Genomic DNA, 11,533 nt, shown 5'->3' on the forward strand with positions numbered 1-11,533 from the left:
GGGCTCCAGGGTTTATTAGCGCCAAGACTGTGCCTCGGGGGCAGGAGCCTGGAGGACCCTCCTGCAGGACCCTGACAGCCCATTTCCACCAAACCTACAGACTGGGCGCAAAATGCTGAAGCTAGGGAACTGGTCTGCGGCTTGTTAGCGCCACACCTGTGGGTGGGGCGTGCAGGGGACAACTTGCTGACCTGGGGGCTGCTCAAGTTCCATTACTGGCACTGTGCCAGGAGACAGAGGCACCCCACTGAAGTTGGGGGCTGTGTGCTGTCTTTACATGCTCTCTTCCTGGGGAACACAGGGAACCCTGAAATGACCACAACCCATCCCACAAAAACTTGGCTGAGTGGACGCCCTGGAGTTCACTGGTCTGGGGGATAGGGCCAGTTGACAGATATGGGGCGGAAAGACTTAAGGGAAAAATAAATTCCACCCGAGTCATCATGATGAACTCACTTCACCCGCCCTTTGAAGACCCTACCCGCGGAAGCACCCCCCAGCCCTGGGTACACAGCGTGAACTTAAGGACTCAGGACCTCCCCACCCAAGCCCTCTCCCCTGCCCCCTCACCTTCCCCGTGTCTGCTTTCTGTGGCAGCTCAAGCTCTGCCCACGGAAGATGTAGCTCAACCGCCATGCACTGATTGGTCAGGGAGGATGGTTTCGTGAGCCCATTAGGTGCTGCACCTGTCTGTATCCAGCGACTCGCCCTTACATCCGCACCTCCCTGCTTTTTCAGGTGCTTCTGGAGAGGCCTCCTCACTCTAATACTAGGCTTAGTGAGGCAGACATGGGTGGGTCGTGGGCATGGCCTCCCCTCTTACAGACATCTGGCTCCTTCCGGGGACCCCTCTCCTGCAGACCACCCTCAGAGGCCTCCCCCTTCCCTTCCTGAACCAGCCCTGCCTGCAGAGCTGTTCCTGACTCCTGACAAGGTCAGCTGCTCTCAGACCTTCCCAGGCTTGGGCTTTAGGAAATGCAATAGTTTCCCACATTTTCATGGCAATTTTAAGACCCAGAAAGTAATGTTCTAGGCGGGAGGAGACTCACCTTCTTCTGGTAAGTTTCACCTTTTTTACCCATGGAGTGGACAGTGCTTCTCAGACCTTTGGAGCACCTTTCTAGAATGAGCCCATTTGTGCTGGAATATATATATATATATACACATGCTTGTTCTGCAGGGAAGCTTCAGGATGAACAAGAAACACCGCCCTACGATGCTGTTGGGAATTGTGAACCAGGAACACTGATTTTACGCTTAAAAAGAAAACAATTGTTATTGTCGACACTAAATGAATGAACCCTTTTAAACATTTGAGAAAGAAAGGAAGAGAGTTTTACTCAAACCCAAGTCAAGATAGCTGCCTGGGAGACACATTCTTCACAAGGAAGGGAGTGCTCTGGGGAAGGAACATTTGAGGTAGGTTTCTATATTTGTTCTGTTTTGTTTTACATAGTTACACATAATCATGAGGAAGAACATTCCATAAAGTTACAGACTTTTCCTTATGTTTCCAGTATGTGCAAGTCAGTATGACTTTAATTTTATGAGAGCAGGAGAGGTTCTTCTGTTTTTCTTATCTTTATGTTTGTAATGGCATTTTGGGGGGGAGCTTTTCCTTCTTGAAGCAGATGTATAACATGTGCTTGGGGCAAAAATAGGGCCCATGGTCTGAGGTTTTGCCCAGTCATTTTGAACTTGGTAAAATGTTAAAGGATAGCTTCCCTGGGAGCCAGGATCTGGGCCCATGGATGATAAAAGATTAAAATTTCCATTATCATTCTAAGCACTACTAAAGAGAGGACCTTGAGACAAAAGCACCTTTACAATACTACCAAGAAGTCAAAATGATGCCTACAGAAGGTTCCCTGTTCCAAGTTCCTTCCACAGGTAACAGAGGTGTTCACAGAACTCCTCCCTTTTTCCTGCCCGAATCTCTGAAGCACACAGATAACTTAGTCAAAATTTGAGAACATCCCGACATTTTAGAGATGTCTGGCACCCTTCCCTTATACTACAGAATGAAACAGTAGCTCATTGTCACAACACTAACTGAAACATGAAGTCCCCCTAAAGCTTGGCTACACTGCCTTAGTTTTTCCCATGCAGATTTTGACTCATGTAAGTCATAGTTATACCACATAAACACTACGATGGTTAGGAACTAAGTAATCACAAGCGAGGGAATAGTTTAGTGATGTTTATAAGCATTAGCACACTTTGTAGAAGAGGCTGAGCAGAGTATTTTTAAATAGTATTTCAGACCTGTCTTACAGCACACTCTGAACATACCAGAGTCTGAACCAATTTTAAAAAGATAGTTCTCTCAGGAACTTTAAAATGTCAGAAAAATATTCCAATGTCTCTATGCCTAGGTATCTTACTTAGAAATCCTCCACTCTTAATGATCATGATGGGCAGAGGTGAAAAGGCTAGCTGAATTCATTTCAGTGGACCAACCACACAAGAAAATCCTGAGACTTGAGTTATTTTCAGATTGAGAAGACCAAAGATAAGAAGGAAATAGTACTGTTTGGAACGAAAGGGATTTGGAGTCAGTTTGGGGATCTCACTTGGGTTTCTGACACTAAAATCCTCTGTGACTTGAATCATCTCTGAGCCCCTGCCTCACCATCTACACAATGTGCCCAATAGTATTTACATCATATTTGGAAGTTTATGAGAGAGAATTCCACAAAGAGCCAGCGTGATGGCTCTCAAGAGCAGGGGATCAGGAAGCCATGATTACTATTGGGGTCTATTTCTTTTCCTAAAGAAAGAACACATGTTGAACCCATATTTCTAAGACATGACTCACGAGATGATTTTCAAACCTTAAGGAAGGTCAAGAAGCTGTTATTGTGTCATATTTCACTCAGAAAGCATGCTGTTGGACTGGTGAGGACAAGACAATAGCACCATCATCACTAGGGGTGTGGAGCTTCCCATTTCCGTATGGCCATTCTGTCCCCCTTAGGTCAGGGCCATCAGAAAGGGCAGCGTGGGCGGGGGACACCATCATCACTAGGAGCAGGGATCTTCCCATTTCCATATGGCCATGTTGTCCCTTTTAGCTCAGGGATACCACAAAGGGCAGTGTGGGGGGACCACAGGTCAAGGCCGCCACGTGTGGCTCGGGCAGGCAGAACCCTGACTTAATTAAGGCTGAACTGTCTAGCTCCTTTTACTGCTCTTCACATATAGCGAGGCCTTGTCTGTGAGCTCTGATGCAGGAAATGTTGAGAATCTCCCTTGTGATCCCTGTCTGAGCCTTAGGATATGTAGCAAATTTAATTTTTAAACATTGAGGGAATTCCTGTTTTTCTTTCCTTATGACTATGTCTCAATTCCCCTGTGGTCTAAAAATCCAGTCTACTTAGTTTCAGGTTTTAAAACGTGTAGACTTGATTCATGGCCCAACATTTCATCTACTTGGGACAATATCCTAGGACCACTGGAAAAGAATGTATTCTCTACTTAACATGTAATGTTCCAGATATGTCAACTAGGTTACATTTGTTACCAATGTTTCATTTGCTTCTTCTATCACATATGGAGAAAGGTATATTAAAATCTTCAAACAATACTACATAAGTTAACATTGCACTGGAGCATCTATCCAGTGTTAAAAGGCAAGAGAAACAAAAAGAGTAAGAATTGAGGGGGTAATTATGGCTATTCACAGATAATATGAGGGTGCACATAGAAAATACAAAATCTTCTATAAATATACTATGAGAATTCCAAATGGAAAACTTGCACATCTTAGAACCAGGAAAGCAATCCAGAAAGCAGCCACGGGAAGAGGCTTCTTATGTATGGAAGGAGGAACATCAGAATAATGTCAGACTTGTTCTCAGAGACCTGACAAGCCAGAAAGGGCTAGGAAGACATATTCAGGATACTCAGTGAGAAGAACATGCAGCCAAGGATGCCTTATCCAGTAAGGCTGTCATTCAAAGAAGAAATAATACCTATTCCTTTGAAGCCCTTTCAAAAAATAGAAACAGAGGGGAAATTTCCAGACTCGTTCTATGAGACCAAAACCAGGCAAAGACCCCATCAAAAGGGAGGATTACAGAGCAATATCCCTGACGAACATGATTGCCAAAATACTCAACAAGATCCTAGCCAATAGGATCCAACAGTACATAAAAAGGATTATCCATTGCGACCAGGTGGAATTTATTCCTTACATGTCAGGGTGGTTCAACTTTCGCAAATCAATTGACACGATAGAGCACATTAATGAAAGAGAAGACAAGAACCATAGCATCCTCTCAAGAGATGCAGAAAAAGCACTTCACAAAATACAGCCCCTTTCCTGATTAAAAGTCTTCAGAGTATAGAGATAGAGGAGACAGTCCTCAGTTTCATAACCATCTATGAAAAGCTCACAGTGAATACCATTCTCAATGGGGAAGAGCTGAGAGCTCTTTCCTTCAGGTCAGAAACACAAGAGGGAAGCCCACTCTCACCAATATTGTTCAACATAATACTGGAAGTCCCAGCATCAGTAATCAGACTACGAAAAGAAATAAAAGGCATTCAAATTGGCAAAGAAGTCAAACTCTGCCTCTTCATAGATGCCATGATACTTTATGTGGAAAATGCAAAATACTCCACCACCAAATTACTAGAACTCATAAACAGTTCAGTATTGTGGCAGGATATGAAACCAATGCACAGAAGTCAGTTGCTTTTCTATACACTAGCAATTTAACTACAGAAAGAGAAATTAGGGAATCAATTCCACTTAAAATAGCACCCAAAACTGTAAGATAACTTCAAATAACCCTAACCAAAAGGTTAAGGATCTATACTCTAGAAACTACAGAACATTTATGAAAGAAAAGGAGAAAGACACAAAAAGATGGAAAACTATTCCATGCTCATGGATCTGAAAAATAAACATGGCTAAAATGTCTGTGCTGCCCAGAGAAATCTACACATTCAATGCCCTCCCTATTAAAATACCATGGGCATTTTTTCCATAGAATTGGAACAATCCTAAAACTTGTATGGAACCAGAAAAGGCCCCATACATCCAAGGAAAGGTTGATCAAGAAAACCAAAGCTGGGGGCATCACAATGCCTGACCTCAAACTATATTACAAAACTGTGACAGCATGGTATTTGCACAAAAACAGACACGTAGATCGATGTAAAAGAATAGAGACCGCAGAAATGGACCCTCAACTCTATGGTCAACTCATCTTTGACAAAGCAGGAATGAATACCCAATGGAAAAAGACAGTCTCTCCAATTGATGGTGCTGGGAAAATTGGACAGCCACATGCAGAAGATGGAAACTCAACCATTCTCTTACAAACTCAAAATGGATGAAAGACCTCAATGTGAGACAGGAATCTATCAAAATCCGAGAGAAGAACATAGGCAGTCACCTCTTGGACCAGCCACAGCAACTTCTTCCTAGACACATCACCAAAGGCAAGGGAAACAGAAGCAAAAATGCACTATTGGGACTTCAGTAAGATAAAAAGCTTCTGCACATCAAAGGAAACAGTCAACAAAATAAAGAGGCAACCCACGGAATGGGAGAAGATGTTTGCAAATGACATGTCATAGAAAGGGCTGATATCCAAGATCTATAAAGAACTTCTCAAACTCCACACCGAAAAAACAAATAACCCCATCAAGAAATGGGCAGAGACATGAACAGACATTTCTCCAAGACATGCAAACAGCTAACAGACACATGACAAAATGTTCAACATCACTTGCCTCAGGGAAATACAAGTCAAAGCCACAACAAGATACCACCTTCCACCAGTTAGAATGGCCAAAAATGAACACGTCAGGACATGACAGATGTTGGCGAGGATGAGAGCAAGCTGGTGCAGCAACTCTGACAAACAGTATGGAGGTCCCTCAAGATGTGAAAAATAGAATTACCCTTCTACCCAGCAACTTCACTACTGGGTATTTACCCCAAAGACACAGACATAGTGAAAAGGAGGGACACCTGCTCCCCAATTTTCACAGCAGCAATGTCCACAATAGCCAAACTATGGAAGGAGTCAAGATGACCTTCAACACATGAGTGGGTAAAGAAGATGTAGTTCATCTATACAATGGAATATTCCTCAGCCATTAGAAAAGATGAATACCTACCATTTGCCCTGACATGGATGGAACTGGAGGGGATTATGCTGAATGAAATAAGTCTGGCGGAGATGGTTTTGTTCATATGTGGAATGTAAGAAATAGTGTGGAGGACCACAGGGGAAGGGAGGGGGAAATGAATGGGAAGAAATCAGAGAGGGAGACAAACCATGAGAGAGTCTGGACTCTGGGCACCAAAGTGAGGGCTACAGACAGGAGTAGGACGGGGTAACAGGGTGATAGGTATTAAGGAGGGCACGTGTTGTGATTAGGACTGGGCGTTACATGCAACTAATGAATCATTGAACATTACATCAAAAACAAAAGTTGTACTGGATGATGCCTAACTGAACATAATAAATAAAGAAAAATGCTTTCTACATGAAAAGCATATAATAATGGGTACAGAATTTCAGATGTGCAAGATGAAATATTCTCAAGACACGTTTCACAGCAGTGTAAATATACTTAACAAAACCGGACTTTATACTGAAAATGTTTAAAATGGCAAAATCAATGTTAGGATTCCTTATGATTTTTTAAAAGTACACTCTGTATGATTCCATTTTTATAAAGACTTCATTAATTTATTTTAGAGAGAGCGACCGTGTGGCACGAGACTGGTGGGAGAGGCAGGAGGGGGGAAGAGAGAACTGTGAGCTCACACTGCACTGAACACAGACCCTACATGGGGCTCAGTCCCTCACCATGAGATCACATCCTGAGCCAAAATCAAGATTCAGCGGCTTAACTGACTGATCACACACACACACCCCCATCTCCTTGGGCATTAGTATGGGTGCATTCCCTTCTCTCTCCCGCACTGCTGGGGACAGAGGTGAACACTCCTGAAAATACATCTGTGAAAAATCATGCCAGAGTTTCCTGGGGTGAGTCTGAGTACGAGCATGGCTAGGAGATGGGTGCACCTGCGGCCTGGGCTTGGCGCTGCTCACCCAGATGGGCCTCCCATCACCGTTCTCTCCAGGGGACACCCATGTCCTCAGGCACCTGAGGGCCAAACGGCCTAGGAATTCACCTTCTCTGGCAGAGGACAGATGGGATTTCTTTCTCTGGCCATGAATATGAACCCTAATCCTGGGAAAGGAGAGCTTTACCTGGGACTTCTGGCCCAGCCAGGCAGCCATGGCCACCATGTATGTGACAGAGCCAGAGGAGCTGGGCCTTGGAGAGAACGAGTGCCTTAAACCAGCCTTGTGTAGGGCATGTGGGAGCAGCAGCCCCTGCTTCTGGGGGAGCAGAGATGTGTGCAGGAGGGAGGCTGGGGTGGAGCCTTCTAAGACACACCACAGTCCCTTCCTTGGGCCTGAAACCAGCAGGAAGGGAGCTCTGAGGACAGAGACTCCAGGAGGATTCCCATCCAGGGAAAGGGTGCTGAAGCCACCAGTCCCGCTGGCCAGAGGCCCTTTACCCAGGATCACCTCTGGTGCTTCCTTAGCATGTTGTCCGTGTACATGTATGGACAGCAATTGGCCCACTCAGTGTTGCTGCACTGCCAGAGATGGAGTGCAGCTGGTGGGCCAGGCTGTAGCTATAGGATAGAGAGACACATATGACATAGTACGAGCCACACTCTGGTCTCCCTCCCCAAAGCCTACCTGGAGCTGGCGTTTGGGTGCCCTAGGGGCCAGCACACAACAGAGTCTGCGGGACCAGGGAGCCATAGCCCCAAGGGACAGTCCCCCTGTCCTCTCCCAGCTCCGGTCCCGCATCAGCTTTCCTCACTGTGGGGCTCCAGGACCCGAAACCAGGCCCATAGGGCTGGCTTGGCTCTAGCTTGTAATGAGTTTGCAGCCTCCCAGAGCGCCTGGATTTCCTGGGGCTGGAGGGAAGACTGGCTGTGGACAGGCCTGCACTTAGCTGGACCCTGGGACTGAGTATGCATTTCTGGCCCCTGGATGGGGGATATTCAGTGACCTTTGCATACCCAGATGTCTTGTACCTTGACCTTGTACACGGAGCCTTACTGCCCAGGATGAGCATGATTCGGGCGCTCAGAGGACTTTGGGGCCACAGAGCTGGTGGTGATGAGGAAATGTGGGGGCCCGGTCAGGTGCGGACATGGGTCTCTTTCATGTGCACAGCAGGGCTGGCTCATGGTACAGGTACTGTGTGCAGGGCCCCTGTGCTCAACTGGCCCTCTTGGGAGGGAGGCCTGGTGCACCTGTCCTCCACCTACCCCTGGAGGAGTGGCCAAGTTCAAGCATTTCCATGTCCAGCCCTTAGGGAGAGTTGGGAACGTGGGGTCAAGAGAGACAGGGACATGCCTAGGACAAATGAGGGGTAAAGAGTCCAAGGAGCGGATGCTCTCCAGCCATGGCAGCCCCAACCAGCCCCCATTGGGTTTGCATTGGGGGTGAGAGCCCCACAGATTCTTGAGGATAGCTACCCACCCTGTTCCATGTGGGGACATGAACTTAAACATCCCCAGACAGGTGAAGAAATGTACACCTGCATGGACACACACACACCCAAAAATACCACTCAGACTGACCAGATGGGGATCAGATGGGAAGACATCCTGGGAGTGAGGTGGGTGACAAGGAGGCAAGGAAAAAGAGGTCAGAGAGAGCCGAGCCGTGGGACAGGGGCATCAGGACCCCTGGCAAGAACCCAGATCCATAGCATGGGGAGGGGAGACAGGCCAGATTGATGGTCGGGGGTTCCCCAAAGGGCCAGGGGGGTGCCAGGGCACTGGGAGAAGGGTCTGGGTTCTGGGGTCCATCACCACCTGGGCCACTGGAAGTAGGAAGAGATAACTCCCCCATGCCCAAGTCCAGATGGGGCTTCAGCACAAAGGGCCTCAGTTTACTCTTCTGTCAATTGGGCTGCAGAGATGGCATGTCCTAGGTTCCCGCAGGCTTGTAGAAAAGTCTGTTGGCCTTGGGTCTCCATCCCTGACCCACTGTGCTCCCAGTCCTGGGAAAATGCTTTGTACTCCCTGGAGGTCCTTCTGAGCACAGGACAGCCTGGGGACTCGGCCGCCTGATGACCTGGCTTGGCAGAATGTGGCAGAGCACTGAACCGCTGGTCTGGGGACCAAGCTCAGGAACCGCCCCCCTGCATACTGTGGCAGCCTCAGTGTCCCCATTTGGAAGAGGTTCCAGAGTCAGGGCTCTGGTCAGGGTGAGGAGGCCTTAGGAAGGAACGAAGCACATGACAGGAGAGAGAAACAGGGACAAGGGAGTCTTCTGAGGTTTCTTACATCACCCACAGAACTCCCAGATCCTGTTCTTGGGAGAGAGACGGAGGGAGACACACAGAGAAGGCAGAGACAAGAGAAAGAACACAAGAGAGGGAACCAGGAGAAGTCAAAGACTTTCTTCAACTGGCTTGGGAACAATAGCCCATGATTTCGCCCTAGTCTAGTCCTGAGAGCGCCGTCACACAGGCCATCCCCCCGGAGGGCAGAGAATTCCACAGGGATGTGGGACCAGGATTCGGGAATTGCCAAGAACCACTGTGGGGACTGCCCAGCACATGGGTGCCGAAGAGGCCCTGGGACCTGAGCCTAAACCGAATGGGAGTCCCTCCCTGGAAGTCTGACTCACGAGAGGACAAGGTCGGAATCAGTTCACTGCAACCTTCCCACAGGGCTGGGAGACAGGCAGGAGGAGGGTGGCTTTGCCTGGTCCCCAGAGCAGATCCAGGCCCCTCTGAGCTGTGTTCTATGCCCCGCCCAGCCCCCTGCTCATCCCTGCATCCCACGGGTGCGTATCAGCCTCTTGTGAGAGCAGGTACAGAACATATTTGGAGGTCCTACCCCTGAATGCGTCCCTAGGAGTAGAAACCAGAAGCCCCCACTGGACAGTTGGGGAGCAGGGGAGGCCCTGAGAAGCACAGGGTCTGTCCAGGCTCATAGCCCTGGGCACGAGCAGGAACCCAGTCCGAACCCAGCTCTGTATCCTCACAGTGGGGACACTGGCTGCCCCCAGGCCTCGCAGGTGCTGTGGGTGGGCTGTGTGGCTGTCACTGTATGGACGGGGCATGGAGCAGAGGCTGAGCATTGAGCACGCGGGGGAGGGGGACCCACCGGGCGGGGCTCTTGTGTGGGAGGAAGTGGTTGGTAAGCAGACCCCAGGCAGTGGTGACCTCACTTTCCTCACAATAGAGCCCAACACAATTGGGGACCCAGGTAACCAGGCACCCACACACAGAGACAGCCCCCCGCCCAGCTCATTTTGTTGCGGATCTTTGAATAAGCAACATGTTCTGTTGTGTTCCTACATGTGGAGGCTGCAAGCTGAAGAAATCATGCCCTGCACATGCTTTCCCTCACTGGGGATGTTGTCTTAAGGCTCCCCGATGGCTCTGGCCATTTGGCCAAAAGAAGAGAAAGGTAACACCATGAGGCCCAGAGCCAGCCCCCAGCCCCACATGCTCTGATTCAACCTGTGCAGCGCTAGGTCCCTCCCCATGCTTGTGTGTGTGTGTGTGTGGGTGTGTGTGTGTGTGTGTGTGTGTATAAAGGCTCTAGTGAGGTGCGCCCACCCCATTCAAGAACAGGCTGACAAGGGGTCAGATGCCCGGTGGGCAGTTCATGTTCACACCCAGGTCGAGGCTGGCTGGGTGGGTTGTGGGCGTGGGAGGCTGCCTCCTGTGAGAGTAGGGACAGTAGCTTCCCCCCAGGGTGCACCCCGTGTCCTGCAGGTATGGGTCCCTGTGCCAGATGTGGCGCTGTGCACACACCGTCTGGGTCTGATCTGGGAGCGGCAGGGGGGTGAGCAGGAAGACAGTGAGGACGGCTGGGCAGGGCTCTAACGGTCGGGGCTGGCTCCTGGGGTCTGTCTGTGCAGAGCACTAGTGACGATGAAATAGGAAGGAGGCTGGCGGACACCCGCTCCATCTCCCTGACCAGGAGAGTGACCGTACCGGGCTCTGCAGGAGCAGGGACTGGGGACTCCGGAGGAAGGCCGCTGACACTGCCTGCGTGCCTACACCACCGTGTGGTCCAGGAGCCAGAGCCCATGCAGGCCAAGCCTGAGGGTGAGAAGGCCGGGGCTGGGGCACGTGGGTGTCTGCGGGTGGGTCGGTGCCGGGCCCCAAGGGCAGGAGACCCCAGAGGCTGGTGTGGGGCCAGGAGCCAGGCCTGGGCTCAGAGCTCGCAGCGGGCGGACCGCAGTCAGGGAGATGTCCCGGTGAGGGTTCCTCCGTGGCTGCGGCTTCTCCGGGAGGCCCTGGGCTGAGCTCTGTCTCTGCAAAAGCACATGGAGAGACAGGCATGCTGGTGCGCTTTCCTCCTGTCATAGCCTCTCCGTCGGAGGAGCCAGAGCCGGCCCCACCTGCATCCACAGCTCCAGAGGTGGGGATGGTGCCTGCAGGGACTTCAGGAGGAGACCCGGAGCCAGCAGGTGACTGGGAACCTGCCCACAGCGAGGCTGACTCT

The 11,533-nt window shown here is 49.7% G+C and overlaps 1 long non-coding RNA gene across 1 annotated transcript; it reads left to right on the plus strand.

The window, feature by feature from the left end:
• Window positions 1–951: 951 nt before the first annotated feature.
• On the plus strand, window positions 952–11,117 carry LOC309869084. Its single transcript, XR_014313980.1, has 3 exons — window positions 952–1,419; window positions 10,383–10,486; window positions 10,944–11,117. It is a non-coding gene; the product is annotated as an uncharacterized lncRNA (long non-coding RNA).
• Window positions 11,118–11,533: the final 416 nt, after the last annotated feature.

The sequence above is a fragment of the Mustela nivalis genome, assembly GCF_964662115.1.
Source record: "Mustela nivalis genome assembly, chromosome: 7".
Taxonomy (NCBI): Eukaryota; Metazoa; Chordata; class Mammalia; order Carnivora; family Mustelidae; genus Mustela; species Mustela nivalis.